The sequence below is a fragment of the Passer domesticus genome, chromosome 1 (assembly GCF_036417665.1).
Source record: "Passer domesticus isolate bPasDom1 chromosome 1, bPasDom1.hap1, whole genome shotgun sequence".
Taxonomy (NCBI): domain Eukaryota; kingdom Metazoa; phylum Chordata; class Aves; order Passeriformes; family Passeridae; genus Passer; species Passer domesticus.
This window is the reverse complement of record NC_087474.1, coordinates 119,083,145-119,108,097: the sequence shown is the minus strand read 5'-3', so window position 1 is coordinate 119,108,097 and position 24,953 is coordinate 119,083,145. Positions and strand designations below refer to the sequence as shown.

The following is a 24,953-nucleotide window of genomic DNA, read 5'->3' as shown; positions in this document are numbered from 1 at the left end:
TCAAGGCTGACATTAATTATTTCTCTTTACCTCTGTGGATGAATGGTTAACAGGGTAAAAACCACAATAACCTGTGGCACTGTTTCCACTTTCATGTCTCTACAGGTGCACTGAAGTTTGTTTAACTCCATTAACAACACTGCTAGACTTAAGGAGGCAGCATAAAACCTGAAGGAGTAAATTATATGAAATTCATTTCCAAGAAGACTCAGGCAACCTGATGAAGCAGATTGGGAGGGAGAGAGGAAGAAGCGTTTAAAAATGCTAAAGAGAGCAGATCATTAAAAAGTACTGATAATAAAAATCACTAAGTAGATAATGCCCTGAATTCTGACTGAAAACAGAAATGTTGTGAACCACTGTGCAGATAGTAACAAAATCTAAATTTGTTCAACAACTTCAAGTGAAGCTGAAACAACAAAAAACCCCTACATACACTTTTTGCATTGATTTGAAGACAATCACCTCCTAATCTGTAAGACTGGTCTCTCTGCAGTAGAAGTCTCTCTCTAATTGTTCCAACTGCTGTCAATGTTTTCACGTTGTCACATTAGCAATGCAACTTTCAATAAAAACACTTGGAAAAGCTAAGAGAAAACTCTCTGGGAAGTTGAGCTGCCAGACAGAGGAGGGTTAAGCTCTCAGGTTAATTGATGCAGCTGTACCTTACCTGGGTCTGCAGTTTAACACCTCCACACGCCTCTACCTTCCTCTGTGCACAACAAGTACTGGGATCTGAAGCATTTGACCTTCCCCAGCTCTCCAGCAGAAACTCCAGTGCAACCTTTACCTTCAGCAAGGAGCTGTGTTCCTTTTCCCCCTCGTGCTCTGCGCAGAGCAATCTAATACACCTCATCATGTGGTGTGTTGCTATAGCAGCAATGAATCCAGCTGCTGCAACACAAAAGACTGACAAAAAGTTGGGTTTTTTTCCTGTCCACCCACCCGGTAAAAGTCAGGGTTGTTTTCTCATGCAGCAAATCTAACCCAGATAGGCTCATGTCACCTGTGAGAGCTAAGTAATGGCAAAGTTTAAAAAGAGAGACACAAATAAACTATAGGTTTTGCTTTGGGGGACAACTTGGGGTTTATTTTTAATAAAACAAATGAGTCAGTAGTATGACATCAACACCCCTTAAGCAGATAATCATTATTTTTCTGCTCCTGCCATTCACTGGTTTCAAAATTTAGGTCCTTATCCCCATAGGAATTGCAATCACAAAATCATGCTCAGCAGTCAGAAATGCACCAGTAATGCAGGTATAGATACAGTACCAGTACAGAGCCAGTACAGGTGGTGAACACCAGATTTACACCTTCAGAAGCAAAACAACCACGCACTTTCTCCATTGTGGTCTGGAAAAAGACTTTTACAAAATTTTGTGCTTGTGGAACAGAAATTAATTTATCTGGAAATAACTAAATAATCACTATGAATACTTCCCTGCCAGATTAAGCATGAGGACTAACCATAGCAGAGCCTTTTGAGTTAAACATTGATGCTTTACAGCTTCAAATGTGTTCTTGCACTATTGAGACAACGTACGAATGCCATTCCAAGTTTGCCTTGGGAACTGTACTAGAACACATGAATTGTCACACTAAGGTCCCAATCTTGTAACTGAGTCTTGGAGGACAAATTCTTCCTGCAAGGCAGGGCCATATTCTTCCTCCAGCAGTTTCAGCAGAGAAAAGGATAGAACATGCAATGTAGTCAAGCCTTTCCCCTGCAGAAAGCTTCTGCAAGAGAAGGGACTGAAGTAGTGGCAACCTGATACCTGCCACATGAACTGGGTCTTGCTCGTCTGAAATGGTCCTAATAAGGTTTTCAGGAACCTGCCTTCCCCAAAACGTGCTAGGCAATTTGACTAGGACTAACTGCTTCTCATTTTTGGGATTAAAAGCCTGTTCAAGGTGTGAAAGGTACTATTGCTCCAGAATGTAGTCCAGCAACACATCATCAAAAAGTCAACTTTTCTATTTAGTTCTCAATTTGTCTGAACGTAATGGAAGATGTAGAAAAAACAGCTATTGCTATCATGGACCTCAACCCACTCCATTAGAGAGTCCAAAATAAAAATAAACTCCTAATTACTAATTCATTCTCTTTTACTGCTTTATAAGTAGAGTCAAACTCTATCCAAGTTAATTCATAATATTTTTACCCTACTTTCATACAAGACTTGCCAAAGCTGTTTGTGGAATCTGCATGTTGCTGTATTTGTCAGCAAAAGCTGGCTTTGGAGTCCACAGATCTCCAGTTTTGAAGATGCTCAAAGTAGCAGCTGTTCTAAGAGACCTCTGAAGATGGGAAATAGCAATGCAGGCTCCTGAAAGAGTCACCTTACTTTGCCTTGCAATAGGTATTTACCTATTGATTCACATTTAAAATTCTGTCTGGCACTCTGGATACAGGGTCAAAACACACATGGTGCAAGAGGATTTTCTTCACAATAATTTCTACAGTTACTCAATGCCATTCTCTTTTTAATACACAGTGAATTTTCTTCCCCTGATGCTAATGATCAGAACAGATAGGCCATAAAGCACATCCTGAGGTTGTACAATGTGTTTGAGTTTCAATTGCTACACAGTTGTTTGCAACATTGTGTTAAGTGCTTTACCCACCAACAACTGCAAAAAAGCCCCAAAAGCTGAAAGGCAAGCAAACTTTCCATGCACATCTGTTAATATTATAGTATGTTTTGAGTAGTGTTAGTGGCTTCACTCACATTCTGTACAGAATAAAAAAAGTAAAAAAGAAAACCTAATAAGGGATTCTAACGGAATCTATTAAACAGTGTCACCTGTTAGAAAAGAAATGAACACGGGCTTTTGAAGAGCAATAACTCTCACTTTGAACCAACAAATGATCCAGGTCAGGCAGCTAAAGCTGCAGGTTGAAGCCCCAGCAGAAGTCCCCCCCCCACTCCATGACCAGAGGGCTTTCCCACTCAACAGGACTTGCAGTCATACAGCACCTGCTCACTGTTTATAGAAGGGCTGACAACACACAGATTAACAGAGCCATAATTTCAATAATTCATGTCTTCTCTGATGTCCCAAGGCCAAAAGCAGCCTCCTGTGTCACTCATGATTTCACGCTTTCACAGTCTTTATCTTTCCTGCTGTGCTCCCCCCCAAACCCAGATCTCCTTCATCCCATGGATTTGTAAAAATCTTCAGGGGACCTGCAGGAAAATCCAGACAGTATTAAAAATTGTGCCTGTCAGTAATGCAAAACAGCCCAGAACTCTTCAGGGACTTTTTTTAACACAGGTAGGCACTTGGAATGTGCTAAGAAAGGTGGAAACCAGCTTCCAGATGGCAGTTACTGTTGTCCGGAAAGGGCTGGGCACGGCTTGAAGCATCATCGCGTGCTCACTGTTCTGGAACAGAGTCAGTTAATAACTACCAGGGAAATGCAACAGGAGAAGGAGCCAATGTCAAATGTACTCAGAGGAAGGTTACTCTGCCTTTCTTTAAACACCTGTTGGGCAGGGGCTGCCTGACACAGATGGCATCAAGCACATGTGCACTTGTAAGATGAATGGCTATTTCCCCAACAAAGTATTTTCTCAGAAGAAATGCTACTGAACCTTCTAGAGGGCTCTGTTCCTAGTGCCACAGGACAACTGATCCTTTCTGACAACACTCGAGCCATACAAAATAAAGGTAAAGCCTGGCTCCTGTGGGTACTGACTCCATCTAGATGAACTCTGACTCCCTCTGGATGAACTCAGCTTGCAGCAGCTGCTGAGACTTGACTTTCCCTTTAAAAGGCAGTGTGAGCACAAGGGATGGTGTACAGGCACTGCTCCAGCACTGCCCAAGCCAAGCAGGAAATGGCACAGGGAATCACATCTCGCTGCTGCACTTGCCTGACAGACAGCATGACTTCCTTCACAGCACCCCTGCCCAGGCAGCAGGCAGCTGCTTGGGTCAACAGGCAGAAAAGGCCTCCCTAATGCTGCCCAAAGGGCTGAAGGTTGAGCTGCAAACCCAGATGATGGTGAGATACTAAAAGGAAACAACCTGTGGTTGGGTCTGTTTGATGCCAGATTTCTGAGCCAGAGATGATCTGAGTTTTAAGCTTTCTTTTTACAGAGACCAATGCCCAGTCTTCTTTCCTCCTTTAACTGTTTCACAAGGAGCCAGGACCATTAAGTCCCACTGATCCAAGATGCATCCTGCCTGAGCCAGCCTAGATGTCTCAGCAGAGCTGCTGGGCACAGTTCAAGGGCATCCAGTTGGCTCCTCAGGGTTGTCAACAAGATGCTGTGGCAGCTCTGGCTCCAAGCCTGCCATGCTGGACTCAGGCAAATCTTGTAATCACTTGGACATCACCTCAGGGTTCTGCAAGCCCCAACAGCATGGATCCAGCTGGCTTTGCAGAACCTCCAAGCCCCATGCAAGCCCCTGCACAGGAGGGCAGGGCCAGCCAGAGGGCATGGCCGTGGCTGCACCAGTGCTAGCAAACCTGTCTGGGCTCCAGCTGACCCGGATGCCCTTCTCAAATTAAAATATGGCCCCAGGCCACAGGGGTGTAAATACAGCACAGAATCCTCTCTGTGGCTGAACCATTTCACAACACTGCAACTATTCTGTTCCAGTTCCAGCACTGCTGGGAAGGCAGAGAGAAGGGACAGGAGAAGCATCCCTGGATTGGCACGGGAGAGACCTTGCACTGAAGGCAGGCAGAGTTTGTGTTATGAAACTGCACCCTTATCTCGTAATAGCTGAAAAAAGGTTGTGACAACTAAAGTCTTTACAGCTCCTCCTTCCCCCTGCTCCCCCTCCTCCCTGAGGATTCAACTATCTGGTAACTGGCAGTGCATGCCACTGGCAGCCAAATAAACACTCAAGCCCTATGGTGCAAGAACCCACAGTGTCCCAAAAATTTATTTCAATTATTTGATGAGTTGGATTTCTCACAGAGTGTGTGCCTCTGGTTGAGATTAAACTCTGAATGCCAAATAAAGCACTTTAAGCTAAATAGGTCAGAATGAGCAAAAACTCTTTGAAGCCTGGGCTCAGCCTTGCTTTTTGCCTACCAGCAATGGACTCCTGGGGTGGCTGGGAAGACAGGTGTGCCACCCAAGTACACTGCCACACCAAGCCAAACGAGGGACCATACCTTGGCAGAGAGCAAGTGCAGCGACCCTGACTGCACACACTTCCATGGATGCCTGCAAGATGCCTGCCAGCTTCTCAGCTGGCTCCTACAGGATTGCTGAACAACTGAGAAAATCCAGATACATGGGCAAGGGAAGAGAAAAAGAGAGGAAGAAAGCAAGCAAGCAAGGAGGATATATATAATTTGCAGCCTATTTTTTATCATTCCTACCTGTTCTCCAAGAGTGCCTGTGAACAGCCTAGGAACTGGAGGGTTTGACCTGTGTTTCCCATGCTGCTACAAGCAGCACATTCTGTCCAACACAGGACTGGTCTGTGCAATCCCCTTGTTAACTACTGGTGGGCCACTAGGAATTTTTGCTCACTATTCTGAATTGTTTCTGTATTTCTCCTTCCTGGGGAGCTCACAAGCCACCACAGAACACTGTCAAATATTTGCCATCCGTGTCAAGACTTTGTCAAGTCAGGCTTTGCATTTTTTCTCTCTCTTCTAGGTGCTTGACATGTTCCTTGTCTTGTCTTGCTGCCCTTCCAGAGAATGGTTACTATGGCACTGAACACAAGGCTAGGGATGCCATGAAGCAGCACTGTAACACTGGGGGGAACAAATGTTTGAAGACTGGACTACAACTCTACAGCAGAGTGACAGCTCGAGCACTTCCAAAGCAGCAGAGCAAACATGCTAACATGTTTGGGGGGGAGCAGTTTGATGAAACAGCCTTTTTCTAATGGTTCTCAAAAGGATATGTTTAAAAAAACATCCACAAATAAACTGGCAATTAGGTTCCCTACCACCACGATTGCTTGCACTCCTGCAGAGACAGTTTTATAGGAAACACATTTCTTCATTTATATTTTAACATATTTCTGCAAAGGCAAGAGCTCAAACTGCCTCAAAAAACCATCGAGGCTAAATCAGCCCAGCCACTGGCCTCTGGCCACTCTCCCAAAAGCAATGGGACTGCTGCTGCTCCTGCCCAGACCTCCTGCTCTCTTGTCCCCTACCTCCAAGGTGCACCCCCAAGCAGTTCAGGTGTGAAGTGCAGGCTGGGGGCACACATGCTCTAATTGGCATGCAGTCATAGCCCAAGACAGACACCCTTCTTTTTACATGGGCAGGCAATTTTAAAGGAGTGCAAGGTCTCTTTCAGCAGTTCAATGAGAAATCACCTTTAAGACATAAACAGACGTAAGCAATGGGTGAGGTGAAAGCAGCAGACAGTCTGAATTTGCATATATTCTATTTTAAGCATCTAACATGAATGACCTGAATTGACCATGTGGAGGCACCTGCCTCTCTACAATGAAGTTACTGGGAATTGCTGCTCCTAACGCTGTCATCTGAAATGCATCCAAGTTGGATGCCTAAAGCAGATGGTATCAGTACATCTCCTAAGGTTCTGCTCCAAGCAGACAAAACCTAACCTCTTTTAAAATGAACAAAATAAATTACTGGAGTGCAGACTAAAATCCAGGTAATCCAGGGGCTGTAGAGACCTTCTGCAGAATCCCCTTAAGCCAGAGTGGTTATAGCTGCTGAGAGAATAGCGGTGAGGGCTTCTGCCTGAAGCTCTAGGTCACTTCATCCATGTATTTGCCTTTACCTCACCTAACCAGCACAAACTCAAGAAGGTCAACCCAGTACAGCAAAACAAACCTTGTGGGCAAAATGGAGGCCAGCCAAGGAGGCGGGTGGAAGTCAGGAAGTGCCACCCTTCCCTCGGGGTCAGTGCTTGTGCCAGGGGTGGATGGTGAGTGACAGTGGATGTTCTCAGAACCAGGTTTTTTAGACAAGGAGCTGAGCAATATTTCTGATCACCTATCATTATGAGTCATGAGTCTCCATAATATTCTGCCCTGCAGTACTGGCCAGATTATACTATCAGTAGATAATTTGGATTGCTAAAGTTTCCCCAGCAGTTTCAGTCAGACACAGCAGTCTTCCTTGCTTTCTGATCCCAGATCCAGGTTCCTCTGATAGGAACAGGTATTAAGATTCCTGCAAATACAAAGCTTTATACAGTCTCCCAGAATGTTTAATCCCTATGATTATTTGGGACATATTTACATACTGTCATTATCAAATTTTGTTTTGTTAAGTTTGAAGGATGTTTTTTTGCCTACATCTGTCACAAAATATAAAAATTTTGCCTTGCAAGAGATCTAAGGATTTCCTTTTTTCAGTTTAGCATAAACTATACATGGTGATGTTTGCCTCTGTAGATATGTGGTAGGAATCCTGTTAGCATTTACATATGCCTCCCTAGATACTTATTCCATACTTTAATTAACCCTAGGATTTGAGTCTTTCATGAGAAAATTGTCAAGTAGGGCCACTGTAATGTGATTTAACCACTCAGCCAGAGGGAGACAAGGATATTTTATTTTCAAAAATTACAAAGGATATGCCAATAACCTTTTAAGTTCAGTAGTTCACTGGCAGTTATAGCATCATGATAAAACCAAAGTCACTGAAGGTAGCACCATGACATTAGTAGCTGAAAAGCTAAAATGGATATGCATGTCTGGCCTGGCCTGTTTTACCTAGTTTAAGGGTACTGAGGGAAGTGTGCCATATCTGTCTTACAGCCTGCTTTTATAACCACAACCTGGCATTTTATATTTACAGCTTGGCACACACTGTGAGGGAAAGTGATGTGCAGCACTCATCCAGCTCCTCATCTGTGATAAACATTAAGCTGCCACAAATTTCAGAACAGCTAAGCATCTCTATTTGAGAGCAATCCTGCGGTCTGGCAGGTAGGATGGGACTGGAGCAAAGAGGCCACCAGCTAAATGAGACCTCAGGACCACCCCTGATCTCACCCACCCGTCCCAGATCCTGGGGACAGAAGCAACAGCACCCAACTCTGTGGGCTTCCTGCTGCTAACCCAGGGCCAGCTGACTGTGTGCTCAGGTAGCTGAAAAACCACTGCACAGATAATGCACACTTCACTGTCTGGAGCTTTCCTCCTCAGCCCCAAGTGACAGAAACCTTATTTCAAAGAAAAGAAAAAATCCATACATTTCTTGTCCATATGCTACTGGGAGCTGAGTGCCTCTCTGAAGCTGTACCTGGCTACAGGTCAGGTCTGCAGGTTTCCTAAAGACAGGGGAAGAACCAGACTCAGCTGATAGGTGAAGTAAACAGTGTCCAACACCATGGCAACGAGAACAAATTCCTATCTATCTGCTTTCACACATGTCTTCTCAAGCTTGCTGCTGTGTTCCTGTGCTGCCAGGCAGCATGAGCATTCTTGCTGTGGGGCTGCAACAGCATGCCTCCCTCAATGCTATAAAAGTTATTTTGCCCTCAAGCAATAGAAACCCAACACGATTTTGTTTGACAAGGCTTCTCACTAAAAAAAGAACCATAGTATTTAACATGAACAGTCCTTAAAATATACAATCAACTTTTTTTTCAAATAATCACATATTCAACTTTCAAATATACTATTATTACACAGTATGTAAAATGACTTCAAATAAAAAATTCTATAAATAAGTATATTTTTATTTTCTTTTGTTTGAACAGCACTTTGTACTTCTATTTGTGCAGCTTTTTAATATAAAAGCAGAGGTGAGCAGTAACAGAATAAAAGTAACACGGATAAGAGATTAAGAGAAACGCATTAAGCTAAAAGTATTTTTAACTCTTACTTTAATATTTGATTACACTTCATGGTACTCATCTATACTTTTGAAGGAAAGCCAAATGTAGGATTTTGTGCAATTTTACTTATTGCTTTATTATCTTACCCCCAATGCTTTTACTTATAGTTCTTTGCCAATAGCCATCTTTTGTCCTTTTTAGCAACTTGCCTAAATAAGTCTGAGAGATCAGCAGGAAGCAGCAACGTGCCTGAGATACTTCCACCTCCTCACTGCTCTTAACTGAGTGAATGTTACCCTGTAAGTGACATGAGCCCCAGAACTCTGGAGAGGATCAAAAAACCCCATTCATGCACGGACTTTAGAGAAACAAAGATTCAACGCTGTCTTACCTCGTCGAAGGCAGCCTCCACCCGTATCACGGACAAACCAAGCACAAGGTAAGGCTGTATGTACAAGCCTAAATCCTCTGCTATTTTATCCATCATATTTTGCAAAACACATCTCCATCATCTGGTTGACTTCAAGAAGGCAAATCAGATACAAGCTGGCTCTCTGAAGGCCCTGTGTCACACCTAACAGAGCCAGTATTTCTGAACACACTGCTGGAGGTCACTGTGCTCCATGCAGCCAAAGCACAAGTGAGGCTCACAGGATCTGCTGAAACTTAGCTGGCTCCTGCACCCCTGCTCTGCTGCGTGGAAGAAAGTCTGCTTTTCAGTTCAGTGAGTCCAACTAAGCACGTTCCTAAGTCTTGGGAGGACTGGAAACCAATAAATCTTTCATTGACAGAGATGCAGCTGTTTGAAATAAAAACAACTCTTGATTTTCATTTATGGGCCTATTAGCATTTTTTTTTAAATTCATGCACTGGGAGGTAGTGGTTTCCCTCTCCCTAAATCTCTTTGAAAGCATGTTAATGTGTCTTCTTTTTAATTTAGGAAAAGCAAAAATGGACAGATTCAGCAAATCTATTACGACACAGAAAGAAATGGTGTGAACTAAATAGGGCACCATCAACAATTACAATTACAATAATATGTAGGTATAACTGTGTCTATCTGCTATTAGCACGGAAGGTAGGTCACAAGGAACAGAACTGTGATGAATGTAAAAGCCTTCCTAGAGAAATTTTCAAGGAAAATGTGATTATAATCACATTACAAAATGTGATTATAAACAGTATAAACCACAGTGAAGGTTTTTATATGACTTTTACCAAGGCAAGCCTGACATTCCTGCTGGGAGTATGCTGAAGTACAGTCATATGAGGAACGAAAGGAAAGGTGCAAGAAGACAAAATTAAATAAATTGACCATCATGTTTCAGTGAACTTTGTCATTGTGCACTACATGAAACACTCTCCATTCTGCTGAGGACACTGCATGGGACATTTCCCTGCTTTCACCTGGCCATACAATACAAACGCCATCGTCCAAAGAGCTCTAAGTGGAAGTTGGGACCTCGTTCATAATATCCACATCTACTTTCACTTTGACTCATTGAAGTGTGTGAAATGTGCAGGAAACCAAAGAGCATCCTGGCTAAAATTAGTCAGGTTGGATGCCTGCCATCAAGTCAAGTGGCTGAACAGGGCTTCAGCTTCAGCTGCAACCAGTTTGTTGTAACCTTCAGCCATGAAACCAGAAACAAACTTCACAATTACTGTAACAATCTATTCCCAAATCTCGAGGGGGCAAGTGGTTTCCACCCATATCTGGTGGGCTCACCTGCAAGACCCTTTCCTGTGTCCACCCTTTTCCCCTGTGCATGGCTCTGCAGGGAAGGGGGTACCCAGAAAGGCTGAGAGAAGCTGTGGGCAGCTGCCCCCTTAACAGTGTGCGAAAAGACTCAACCACAGCCAAGAGCAGCTTGAAAGTAGAAGGACAAGATGGTGAGAGAGAGTAGGAACTAAAGTAGCCAGGAGAGGTATTACCCCTGAGCTGTGTTGCTGGGGAATCCATCTGGGATTGTTGGACGGAGTCAAGGCTGTGGGTAGCACAAGTACTGCTGAAGCCAGCTGTCTGGTTTGCCTTCTCCTGACACTTATCCAACTGATTTCCCTTGAAAACATTCCATACAGAGTTTTGGCATAAAGCATTCTGGTAGAAAAGTCTGTAAAGAGTTAATATGTTTGGTTTCCAGCTCTGACAGGCTGGATTCATTTCCTACTTAACACTCAAATGAAAATCTTCTCCCTGTGCTTTTCTAAAAGAAGTTCCCATTCCATTTGAGTAGATAAGCAGCCTTTTGCTCTGAGAGGCCAATGAGGGAAAGCGAACAAATGATGTTGATTAAAAGAGAGGCAAAACAGTCCCTGCCTTCCTGAGGAGACCGACACAATTCTTAAAACACCACTCTAAAACAGCCTGGAGGTTCATATTGAAAAAGTGACTCTCAGCATTGGGTTCCTGATCATTTAAAAATAGAGCACCAACCCAAACTGCATTCATATTAAGTAAAACAGTAGTTTTAATTAATTTTCACTGAACAAGGAAATGTCTTAATTTTATTTTGAAGAATCTGGTCAAATGTATTTTAGCAATTTCACTGTTGTTATTTTAAGCTCTAGTTTTAGTATCAGTTGAAAAGTGAAGTATTCTCAGTTTATCATCTTTGTTTTGACAACACTTTATTTCCTTCATTTTTACCTAAATTTAACTACAGCTGCTTTTCTTCCAATAGCAATATCTGGTATTTGTATCAGACAATCACCATAGCAAGAAGGTATCTGTAACTGTGAACCCAAGAGAACTGAGTGTTATCGAAATAGTTTTAGAAACAATGTTTGACAATTTAGAAAATGCCACACACTATGGCAATACTCAGGCCCATACTTTTCCCCGAAAACAAATTTAAATTAAAATTAATTTCTGGCTAAAGTTAAAAAGATAAATGACGAATCCCCCTTGCCTTTTCATCTGGTCCCCTGACTACATTAAACTTCAGCATTTAAATAGAAGCATGATCCCTAAGTCTTCGAATTTTTCACTGAGAAGAATATATAGGACTGCCATCCATAGCACAAAAGATGAAAGAGGACAAACATTATAAAGTAGGGAGAGTTTTGATTTGATTGCATATGAAAGATCAGCAGAGACATTTGGGAAGCCAGATGTCCCAGTACCATGACACATTTCACCTATAGCTGACCTAAAACCTAGCATTGTGTGCTACTCTCCTCTTTCACTGACTGTCAGTTCCCTGATCAATGAGCTATATCTAATCATGTCTCACTTTGCCTGCAGCTTCAAATTTCCCACTCCAATTCTACTAAAAAGATGTGCATGCCAGTGTGAATGCACCACCGAACTTGATTAAACTTCTCCCCTTCTGCCTCTGCTCTGTAAAATCCTCTTTATTTCATGTGTACCTGGCAGGTGGGAAGAGAGCCCAGGACTCCAGTACTCACTTCCTCTTGACTGTGTAGGGGAGCTGGAGGACACACAGACCTATTCCTTTCCAGATCCAGCCCTTTCTGAAGACAGAAGTTTCTAGTCTTGAAGGTAGTGCCACGCTTGCACCTTTACTCTTGTTTTCCTTATACATGGATGTACAAGGTATAGTGACATTTCTTTGCAGGCTCATGCAAGAACCCCTGATCTTGCCTTTATTCCAGATGTAAATCAATGAAACATTATATGATAGGAAGGATTTCTCTCAGCTACTATTCACCTGTGATGGAAGCTATAAAGTACCTCTAAAAGACACTCTAAATCCTGTACTTATCCTGAGTTTTGTGGGATCCATTTCTCCTTAAGCAGCTCTGAACATATTAAAAACAGCGTCTGTTTGCATCCTAATGCAACTTGTTTTTCTTTCTAAAGCGCCTCTTCAGCAATTTTGGACAAAAGGAAACCTGAGTCACCGGATGTTTGTTTAAGGGGGAGAGGATGTTCATGACACCCAAGAATCCTGTTATATTTTCACCTGCAAGCAGAAACAGCAGAGCCTGTCAGGTGACTCACAGATGTCCATTCTCAGGGATGATTCTCCACATTGAGCACTGCTGGAGAAAACCCTCTATGACCTGAAGAGTTTAAATCCTTTATGACCTGAAGAGTTAAGTGCAGTCTGGCCCAGGAAATGGAGGTGACTGCTCTCCTGGAATTCAAGCACTCAGGAATGACTGGTGCATTACACTGTGGATCTCCAAATGAAGCACTTGCATAAATATAGATAATCTTGACACTATCCTTATCTATCTTTACAGATGTTATTAACATATCTCCAGATAAATGCTGGGGGAAGATAGTTAGGAATGTGTCTGTGAAGAAATCAAGTTGAATACAGCTGCAGATGATTAAACCAGTTTTAATTAACCAGTACCAAACCAGTCACCACTTGGGAGCAAGAATGCAAATAAAGTGTTTGCATGTCCTGGGCATCTGGCCTGGGCAGCCAGGGCAGCAGACACTACAGAAACTGTTGAAATATCTGCAGATCATAGAGCAACCACAGCCAACATGAGCATGACAGGTCACTCAACTGTGATTAAAAAAAAGCATAATGAAATGGGTAATTCCTGCACTGGAAAATGAAAACTTTCTGGGGTGGGGGAAGTAAGACCCAAAATGCAAACCACACACAGCAATATTCTTATCTCTTTATACTGTAGGAGAAGGGACAAATATACCCCACAGATTAACTCTACATCCATTCTGACTGTCCTCTGGTAGCATTAGTCCATCAAATCTGTTTGCTTTTCCTTCAGTGGGGTCTTATTATGACTAGCAATGACAAACTTCTCAGAGAAACTGTAATTAAAAATTGTTTTTTAAAGGATTTGTCTAAATTTACCCTGAAAATAACATATTCAACCAGTTACTTAAAAATCACAGCTACTGATGTTCAGAGAAAACTGTGGATTTCTGTTTTTACTTTGAAATTCTGCTCCTGAACTTGCCCCACCTGACACTAAAACTTTTGTTTTTCTCCAGTTCAGTAGCAACAAGGTTGCTTTCCATATGGAATTTTTTAAAATAGTAAAACATACCAGATATTTTGCAAAACTACTTCAAAATGAAATGTATATTTGAAAATATAGCAAATTATAGTTTATATTTTGGTATCACTGAGACCATTGTATTTTAAGAATTGTTCCATCAAGGGATGAGAGGCAAGTTGTAAAGTTTTAAGGAATACAGTAAAAGCAACATCATTCCTAACTAGGTGTATTATTTTTGGTTACAACAGGAAATTTGTTTTAGAAAAACATTACAAAAGGACACATGTTAGAAATCACTTGTACTTAAGTATTTGCAATAAATACTTAAAACTAGTAGCTGAGTGTGGAGGGAGCTTTCCAGTTCTTGCCACTCTTTATTTGAGCTGGCCTAATAGGGAATCCTAGGCTCAGATTCTCTTGAGCCTGGAGGAATGAGGGGACCAAGGACTTGTTTCCAGGACCTGTTCCTCACCACACAGATGCAAAGGACCAGTTTTCGAGAAAGTGCCAGGCACCTGGGTACTTCACCTTGTCTGCAGAAAGCAAATGGCTCACAGACAGTGCATGAGAAAGCCCATGAAGCTCTGATTTTCCAAATGGGAAGTTTGCCTAGGAGTTCTTCTGTTTGGTCCATTTTTCTTGCTTAGTACAGTTGGCAGGAAGGAGAAAGGACCAACTGAGAGAAGGGCAATCAGGACTCTCCTTTTGTGTAGTCAGCTCATACCTGGGGCTATTTGCAGCTCAGTGCTGCAACCTCTGCTTCCCTTGAGGGCAACTCAAAATCTTTGTTCAGTTCCTGATTTATTCTCTTGTGAGGTCAGTTTAAACCTCCATTCTCCCCAGCAGAGATTAACTTCACTTAACTTTTGCTACAGCTAAATCCAGTACTGGTACCTTTAAATAAATGTTGGGGTCTTTTTTCTTTTATTTTTTTTACGACAGTGCTGAAAACAAATAGAAAGCAATCATATGAAAGATAATTGAAATCAGCTTATCTGCTTAGACACTGCAGCAAGCATTGCTCACAGAGCTCAAAAGTTGCACCTGAAATGAGACTTTTTCTTACAGTGTACTGTAAGAAAAAATGTACTGTGTAAGTACACTTACAGTGTATTGTGAAAAGCCAAGTTGATTAGGACTTTTCCCAACACAGATTCATGGGTTGGAAGGGAATTTAAAGATCATGTAGTTCCAACCTCCTGCCATGGGCAGAGACACCTTTTACTAGACCAGGATGCTTAAAATCTCGTTCAACCTGGCACCGAACAATTCCAGGGATGGAGCATCCACATCTCTGGGCAACCTGTTCCAGTGCCTCAACATCCTTACAATAAAAAATTTCTTCCTTACATCCAACCTAATGTCAGTTTAAAGCCATTGCCCCTTGTCCTTTCACTCTCAGCCCTTCTAAAAAGTCTCTCTCCAGCTTCCTTGGAGACTCTCTTCAGGTATGGACAGGCTGCAATAAGGACTCCCTGGAGCCTTCCTTTCTCAAAGATCAACAGTCTCAACTCTCAAGACTTGAGTTCTCTGAAGAGGTGCTTCAGCTTTCCAATAATCTTTGTGGCCTCCTCTGAACTTGCTCCAGCAGGTCTAAGCTGCTCTTGTGTTAGGAACTCCTGATCTGGACACAGGGGCAGAATCCTCTCTCACCCTGCTGGCCATGCATCTTTGGATGCTGGGCAGGACACAACTGGCTTTCTGGGCTGCAAGAGCACAGTGCTGGGTCATGTCAAGCCTCTCAGGCACCAGCACCCCCAAGTCCTTCTCCCCTGGGCTGCTCTCAATCCATTCTTCACCCAGCTCATATCTGTACTTGGGATTGCCCTAACCCAGGTGTAGGACTTTGCACTTGGTCTTGCTGAGCTTCATAAAGCTTGCACAGGCCCAACCTTCAAGCCTGTCCATGTCGCTCGAGCATATTGACCATACCACACAAGTTTGTCATCTGCAAACCTGCTGAGGGTGCACTCGATCCCGCTCTCCATCAAAGACATTTGGCAGTGCTGGTCCCACCACCAACCCCTGAATGCCACAAGTCACTGCTCTCCACTTGGACATCGAGCCACTGACTGCAACTCTTTGAGTGTGACCATCCAGCCAATTCCTTATCCACTGAGTGGTCCATCCATAACGCCCATTCTGTTTTCCCTGTTTAAAAATGGGGGTTATGCTTCCCCTATGGCTCCCCTTCCCCTTCCAGTCAGTGCAACATCATCAGACTGTCCCAGCCTCTCAAGTACGATGGATAGTGGCTTAGCCGCATCATTTGCCAGTTCCCTCAGGGGTCACAAACGCACCTCATCAGGTCACATGGACTTCTGCACCTTCAGGTTTCTCTGATGGTCTAAAACCTGATTTTCTCCTACAGTGGGTGGTTCTTCATTCTCCCAGTCCCTGCCTTTACCTTTTGTGACTTGGGTAGTGTGGTGGGAGCACTTGCTGGTAAAAATTGAACCAAAAAAAGTAGCTGAGTACCTCAGTCTTCTCTATGTCCCACATAAACACATTATTTTGCAATCATACTTAAAAAACTATCCAGGCAAATTGAAACAAAGAGCATATTCATAAAGATTGCATTATGCTCCTAATTTGTCATTCAGGAGGATTCTGGCTTAATTCCCTGTTTCTTCTGATTCCAGTCGCTGTCTATAAAACAGGATTAATAGTACATCTTATCTCACAGCATTTTCTGGGGACACAGACATTTATAAGCCTGATGTGATAATAAGATCACAAAGACAAGAAGCTTGAAAATATCCAAGACAGACCATTCCTGCTAGAACTGTCTGGACAGTAACCCAGCAGGCTCAGCACCAGCCGGATATGAATACAAGGACTACCTTGTTCCTTTGGGCCCCAGGGCAGTGTTTGTTACAGCAGAGAGGACTGCAAGCAAGCCAGACCAGTCAGAGACAGTCAGGAGAAAGGGGAGTTCCTGGGCAGGAGAGTGGCCTGGGACACCAGAAGTCATTGGGGAGAAGGGAAGAAGTGGGCTGAGTAACAGGTAATGATGAAAGACAGGATCAGAGCAGAAGGCAAATGATGGTGAAAATAGAGTGGAAGGTGTAAGAAGCTATAAAGAAAACTTTCTTGCAAGGCTCACATCCCTTGCCTATGAATCCTAACTATTATTAATGATAATTTATTCGCTCATGCTCATATGAACCTATCAGTAGTTTCTGGAGCTGTTCAGTAAACCCAGCCTGTAGTCAGTTTAGGTCTTAATGGAGATTTTCTCAGAATTTTCAGTTCCTATGTTCCTTGTGCCTTGTCACAGCACCGGCAGTGTCACCTCCGAGCAGCCTGAGTACTTCACATTTCTCACTTCACTCAAACACACAGAGGCACAGTTAAATTATCTCACATAACACACACACAGTCTCCTTGCAGTGTAGCTGCACAGAGTAAAACACCATTCCTTCTTACCCAAAGACATCACTCCCTCCACCAGGATCAACATAAATATTCGCTGTGAAGAGCATGAGGGAAACGGATTGATCGGTTGATTTTCACTCACCATTCACATGATAACAATATGTCCTGAACATTCAGCCCTTAGCAGTTCATCAGTTACATACTGTTAGCCTCTCTCTAAACTGTAGCATCAATAAGAAGGTAAGAAAATAGCAATGAGCATTACAACATGCCTTGGATTTCACTGCTCTTTGTGAAAAAAATAAATGGACTGCACATAAAGGTTGAGCTGGAGACGAGAGCTCCCTCTTTCTCTCCCTAACTCACCTGGACAGTATAAAAGCTTTCAGACATGTCTTCCCTCAACATGAAAAGGATAAAGCAGCTGTTAACACAGGCTGTTATTTGGGAGGCTGTTAATAGAAATCAGGCAGAAATTTATAGCTCTCCCTGTCTCTCACACATCAGTGTCAGGGCACAGTCTAATAATTGAGCAATAAATCAAGTGAGCCAAAAGTCTAAACATCCCACTGTCTCACTAAAGCAATTGCACCAGTTTTCATAGTGCTTAATAGTGCTTAATCCTCACCCATGTGATATGAAAGGCACCATCTTCTGAGGAAGGAAAGGATTCCCCAAGGAATTCACCCAGGTATACAATGTGTGTGTCTTTGAAAAATCTTTCTTGTTTACTTTGACAGCTTGACAAATTATTTTTGCTAAAACAATAAATACAGCTCTGGCATTGTTGTATAGCCTTTCTCAACAGTACAGGCTTTTGCAGACCTCTTGTTGTAGAGGTTCAGGATTTTGTAGTAATTTCCAGTATCTTACCACAATTTCCAATCCAATCACCTCAAAAACGAACTGGTAAGACACAAATCGAAAGCCCATTTCACTGAGGGAGACCTTCAGATTAAATTTCTAAACTGAGCAGCCACAAATGCCCTTGGGAAAATCTTTGTTTACTCTCAACAGTTTTCTTTGTTTGTGAATGCTCTATGTTTCACTAACTACTGAACACATCAGTACTTCAAATGTAGGGCAAAACAGTACTTGCCAATGTTTTTACAGACCAAGTTTCCTCTTGCCCCAACCCCCAGAGTTTCAAATACTGTTCACACACATATTATTATGTTCTTTCTATTTCCATGAAGGCTTTAAAATTACACTGAACCCTGGCCACAGAGTGAAAGCAAAATGATGATTCTTCTCCAAGTCTCAAAGGGCACTTGGCTGCAGGACCTGCTGTGTCAATGCACACCCAAAGGCAAGTGGACACAGCTCCTTATTCGCAGCAGTATAAACATGGTGATGGTACTGATTTTGCAGTGGATGGTCCAGCACAACTAAGCCAAAAGGCTGCTAACTTCCAGAGTGTTTTCTAAAGGTCAAGTAAGTCAGAGTAAAAATTTCTATGCTTATTAGACTGGGCAATTAACATTTTAAGGGAAACCCCTTATAATGTGGGATGGTGAGAAATGTACTATTGATACACTGCAAAATTGTGTAGCATCAGGATGACAATGAGACACACTGAATTAGACATAATACTGAAGATTAGGATTCTTACATCAGAGAAAAAACTGTTTAAATTAAGTTCACACATTTCTGTGCTGGTGATAAGACCCAGGAGAAGATGAAGGGAAAGCCTTTCATTTTGTGTGGGTTTTTTTTTTTCACAAAGCCCACTTGATCCTCCTGCTGTGTGTGTACACAAAGTGCTCAACCTGCTCATTCCAGACTTGAGCTGATGCTGGGATGCCAGGGCCACTGAAGCAGCCTGTGACTGACAGGTCACTTTAGCAGCACAAACCTGATCTGCATCTGAGACTGGCACACAAGCACTTTGGTGTCAAACCTGCCTCAGCACACAAGGCACAGCTTATGTTGGCTTGACACTGCGCACAGGAGATCACTCTGATTTTTGAGCGACTCTGAGCCTGCAAACCAGGGATCAGTGTTTTGCCACCTCCTCTCCCAGTGCTAGGTGTTAGATACCCTGAAGCTGTTTCTAGGAGCCAAAATCCTGATGTGCTGTACTGTCAAACAACAGTCAGGAATAAGCTGGCCAACACCTGCACAAGGATGCCATCGATGCTGCTTGCCTTCTTTGATGCACTACAGCTTTTTGATTTTCACTCTTGATCCCGTACATGTTCCTGAGGGACAGAAACTACTTGAGGCTTTTCTTAGTTTCTTGATCTCTTAAAATGGCAGAGGACAACTCTGCATAATGCTGTGTGTTGTGTTTTTATGGACAGGTTTTGGTAGAGGGTAGGCTACAGGGTTGGCTTGTGGGAGAAGCTGCTAGAGGCTTTTCCCCCATGTCCAATGGAGTCTGTGCTATCCAGCTCCAAGATGCTGGCCAAGTCTGAGCCCACCAGCAACAGCGGTAGCACAAAAAACTATTGCAGATGGAGAAAGGAATGAGAACATGTGAGAAAAACAGCTCTGCAGACTCCCAGGTCAGTGAAGAAGCAGCAGCAGGAGGTGCTCTGGCATGAGAGGAGACTCCCCTGAAGCCCACTGAGGTCCATGGTGGAGCAGATATCCACCTAGAGGCCATGGAGGACCCCACACCAGAAGCAGCAGGATGCTCAAAGGAGGATGTGACACTATGGGAAGCACATGCTGGAGCTGGACTTGTGGCCCCATGGAAAAAGAAGCCCACACAGGAGCCAGATTGCTGGCAGGACTTGTAAAGCCATTGGAGACCCATGCTGGAGCAGTTCATGAAGAACTGCAGCCACTGGGAAGGACAAATGTTGGAGAAGTTCATGGAGAACTGTCTCCTATGGAAGGGACTCCACACTGGAGCAGAGGAAGAGTATGAGAAGTCTTCTCCTTGACTCCTTGAAGAGGAAGAAACAGCAGAGACAATGTGTGATGAATTGCCTGCCACCGCCATTCCCCCTCCCTCTTGTGGTACTGGGAGGAACAAAGTACAGAAAATTTGGAAATGAAGTTAAGACTGGGAAAAAGGGAAGAGGAAGGGGAAAGTGGTTTAAATTTGGTTTTATTTCTCATTATCCTCCTTTGATTTGGCTGGATAATGAACGTAACTAACTTCCCCAAGTGTTCTGTGACAATAACTGCTGAGTGATCTCCCTCTGTCCTGATCTTGACCCATGAGCCTTTCACAGTGTTTTCTTTTCCCTGCCCAGCTGAGGAGGAATGTGACAAAGAAGCTTTGATGGGCAGCTGGAGTCAATCCAGGGTCAATCTGCCACATGGAAGTGCTCCCTCCTATATCAATGTTGGTATGGTTTGCTCTGGTGCCATCTGGCTATAGCGTGGGAAACCTTATGGGCACAGATAGATCCGCAGTGAATTTTAAGGTCCAGCTGTACTTGGTCAGGCCAAGCAGTCCTGGGTGCAGCATGACTACAAGGTACATATCAAACTCCACCAGTTTCTTTGTATTTTGCTGTGGAGAATAAACGGAGAGGGAAAGCACCACTTAGAGCAGACAGTCAAGCCCAGCCCTGAGAATGAAGGCTGGGGACAGTCACACCACCATGTCATCATATTCTAATGCTGCTAAATGTGGAGACCTCACCTCTGGTTCAGGGAGTCACCAAGCCACAGTCATCTCTGTGCTGGGAAAATACTTTGAATGACCATCAGCATATTTTCCCTACCTCTGGCACCCTGATGAATACATGTATGACACCTCAGGGCTGCCTGCAAGCTCTTCCATCCACAATATGCACAGCTGTGCATTACTGCTGCTCCAGCAGCAGATCTGGCGTAGCAGCATCCCAGGAGTCAAATGGATAACGGAGCTGACCCAGCTGTGAGAATGGTGGCACGAAGAGGGCTGAGCAGAGTGTGTGGGAGAAGGGATCTGCCACTGACAGTGCAGCAACACGGACCCAGAGCCCATGAAAGCTGTGCTGCCAATTGCAGGGCAGCTCTTCTCCCTGTTTATCAAATATGACACCTGTCTTGGGACGCTCTCTCCACTGTTGGTGACTGTCACACACCCCGAGCAGATGTTTCAGGCTGTGCTGCCTGACAAATCTCCCAATGAATAGGAAAACAAATCCTTTATTTTCCCCCTGCCAAATGATTTTGCTTGTTTTAAAGAAAAAAAGGAATTCTTGTTCTTATGCTGAGTTAGATACCTGGTATTCAGCAGTGACTTGCTTCTTCCAAGGAAGCAGAAAGGGCTTGGGATAAGCTCACTACGTTTTAGCACAGCTCAAAACACAAAGGCTGCATCTTCAAAAGCTCTGTACAACCTCCCTCAAAGAGTGGATCCAATGCTTTTACATATTACAGACTGTTTTTCAGGGAGGCTGCATCTATTATGGCTGCTATAAGGTCCATCAGCTAAGGTATGAAATCAGGATTATTTTTAGAAAAATACAGGCTGCTGGAGAAGGCAGCATGCGATCAGAGATGCAAAAGCCTTTCTTGGCAATGCATCTTGACTCCACAGGGCTTAAAGGATATGGCTGTAACAAGACCTTTTTATGCACAAAATCAGGAAAAAATCTGGCTCAGCCTACGGGCCTATTTTCCATGGTATTTTCCTCTTCTCCTTCTATGGTCCAGTTTGATACTCTGCTCACTGAGCAGCTAATGCATGGCTCCCTTGTCTTCAGAAGTAAACAATAAATATTCATTTTTAAAAGCAATTTGCATTTTTTAGGCACTACTTGGTAGAAATCCTAGCAGGTCTGCCTCAGATAGTGCCAAATTAGCTTTCTCACAAGGAGCAATTTCTCATTTGTCATTTGATAGAAAAATCTTCCTTACCTATTACTAAGGGCTGCATGCTGGGAAGGTCTCTGCTGTGTGATCCCACTCACACAGGAAGGAAAAAAATAGCATAAGCTAATAAATCCATTACCTAAAATCATGCACTGCCAGTAAGAGCATATAGTCCCCCAGAAAGTCATTCTGAAAGTCCTTTTTGCCATCCATACTGAAGAAGCTATACCTGTAAGAAGCAGGCTTCTGTGTTACAGGGGATTGACATTTAGCTTGAAAATAGTTCACTAAAGCCTAGTGTCTGCTTTTAATATAAAGCTGAATGAATTATAACCCATGTGTCTTGTGAGCTGATTTCAGGTACTAAACGACTAAATTTTCTCATTACCAGAAAAAATTCATGTGTCCATTGCAAAGACAACTGAGCTTTCAGGAGTATCTCAGGAGGCTAATTTGCACCAAATTTCTGTTATAAGCTTGGTTCAGGCAAACATTTTAGACACAGCCCACCCAACAAGCTCCTAAGCCTTCCCAAATCTGAACACATATGGGTGGCCATGTTTAAAAAGATTTAGTCACTGCCCGTCCACCATAGCTTGGAGACCATTCAGATTTCCATTCCCAGTTATGCCTTTGGTTAAGGCAACAAAACCTCTTTCTTTTCAGGTACAAATGCTCCTTTCAAATCTAAACTTGCACATTCCATTTGAACAACATGCAACAGGCCCAGCAACTTAGAGCACTCACTCCTTACAAGTTGAGATGCTGTATCATTCCAGTGCTGTATCATTCCAATGTCCAAGATAACAGCCCCGCCCTCTGCCTCCAAAAAGGCCAAAATAACTCTCATGGCAAGTTATTTTCACATCACTGAGAATCCATACTTTCAGTCTTTTCCTGATTGTTAGTTTGTTTCTTTGGCCTACTGATTGAAGTGATAAACAGGAAGAAATGTGAAAAGAAAATGTAGCCCAAACAGAAAACTTGCAGGTTTAAATCCAGCACTAAACTGCAAACACAAGCAAGCTGTAAAACAATGCAAAGTCAAATATAATTTGCTTGCTGTTTCTCTCAAATACAATTTTCTGCAGTTTTGCTGGCCATATATGTATATATATAAATATATACATAAACATGTACACATAAAGACAGAGCAATACGTTGACACATGTGAACCAAATCCCATAAATCTCAAAGCTCCTCTAAGCGTCAGAAGAAGCTGAATTCAGAGTGCTTTACATTGGAGGTTTTTCAAGTAAATAAGTCAGAAAGTGGACAAACAACACAATTTTTATCCTCTGTTATACAAAATCAGGAGTAACTTTTACTTCTACATGCAGAAGTGAAACTTCGGCTATATAAAATATTCACCTGACTTCAACAAATCCAAAGGATCGTACTTTCAGAAGGTTCCAGGGGAAACATGTTGGTATAAATGCTAGTGTGCTCCTTTCTGGCAACAACTGAAAATAGATCTCTGAGGGGGAGTGAAAACTGGGGTGTCTCATGAAGGTGTTGCCCCCAAAATTTGGCTAGCTACATCTTTCATTCTGGTCATAACCTACAGAGTATTAGGTTTAATCTAACTGCATTTTCCAATCCTATATTTAAAATTACAACTGCTGTTATCTAACCATATGTATAGGGTTTGTATGTTGCACGGCAGCTTTTAAGGAAAGCCTGTCATGCATCCACTACCTCTCCGAAATCACAAAATCTTTCCATTAAATGTCATTTAGGACATCAGTGAGTGCTGTATTGACTTAGTTTAGTAAAGACAGCAAGAAGAAGAGATCAGTAACAACATTTCACTACCACTGGACCCCCAGTCAAAACCATAGCAAGGATGGGGTGAGTTGAGTTGTGTGTCTGGCTTGTTCTGCTTCCTTTGCAGCTGTGCCCTGGAAAACACACTGAGAGAGCATAGGAGTCTGGTACATCTACACAAACAGAGGGAATACAAAGTCCTCAGACAGTCTCCCAGCTGGGGAATGCCTGAACTTGTCAGATTACCTGGTACAGGGTAGTGTACACTTAGAGCCAAGAAGATTGGTATTTTCACGTACTGACAATGCTTTTAGCCTACTTGCTAAGCTAAGTCTCCCTCATGTCTCCACATCAAATGTCTAGATGCAAAGTATCCATCGGCATTTGAGATGGCAATTTTTTCCTGACGGCATGCAGAAAGCCAGTATATAGCATGCATTAAATCCAGAGCTTTCCTTGCTTCTGGCCCTTGTGTGTTCTTCCTGTTGTCTGCAGAGCTCTGCTTTAAGAAACAAAAGTTTACAATGGAACAGCACAAGGAGCCATAAGCTGCCCCTTTACCATTAACTTCTGATTTTGTGATGTTTTGGTTAATTTTGATTCCTATCATTCCTGTACACGGAAAGCCCCTCACTTTTTATGTGGAGTTTGTCCTCCCTGTTTGTTCCTTTGCTTTGCCCTTTGGCAGGCGAGACACCCTAAAATAATCTGACGGACAGAAACACAATTGCTTTTACAAGCACAACCCTTGATTATATATTTGTTTTGAAAACAGTTTCCAGAGCCTAGAGTATGTCAGCAAAAGCCAAAGAAAGAGTGTTGATGTTGTTACAAGGTCAGCTCTTCAGAGACAGTAGGCAGCAGTGTTGGCACTCTGACAAATTATCACCATGGCAAAGATGGCAGCTCCCAGGCAGTGATTCAGCTGCTTTGACAATACCAAGGCTCCAGCTAAATGTGAAGATAAATTACTCACACTCCCTCGCACACACACACTCACATGCACTCTACCTTGGGAGTTTCTTAATGTCTTTTTTTTTCCTTTTTTAATGAAGTTGCAGGGTTTAAGGAAAAATAGAAGCCATGTGCTTTAGGCTGACAGACCACAGTGAAAGTTCTTTCTCCTCATACACATATATTCTGTGCATATATACACCCACCTACACAGACACCTCTTATTGACAGGATACTATTATAAACAAGCTTTTCCTTAAGCAGTTGAAACAGTGAGATGTGATTCTCAGAAGACTTCCTTCCTCTATAGATAATATCCATCTTCCCCTCTCATGCATGTAAGGGCTTTTGCACCTTTGTTTGTGGGGGGACAGGCTGCAGCAGCCTTCCCAGGCA

The 24,953-nt window shown here is 42.9% G+C and overlaps 1 protein-coding gene across 7 annotated transcripts in view; it reads right to left on the bottom strand.

Moving 5' to 3' along the window:
* DTNA (dystrobrevin alpha) overlaps nt 1-24,953 on the bottom strand; it is a 233,019-nt gene that overhangs the window by 131,398 nt on the left and 76,668 nt on the right. The window contains exon 1 of one of the 7 annotated variants that reach the window (XM_064385389.1): nt 671-813. The exons of the other annotated variants lie outside the window; for them this stretch is intronic. The gene's annotated coding sequence lies outside the window, so the exon portion shown is untranslated. Of the gene's footprint in view, nt 1-670; nt 814-24,953 lie in introns of those variants that run through there. 7 annotated transcript variants of the gene reach the window in all.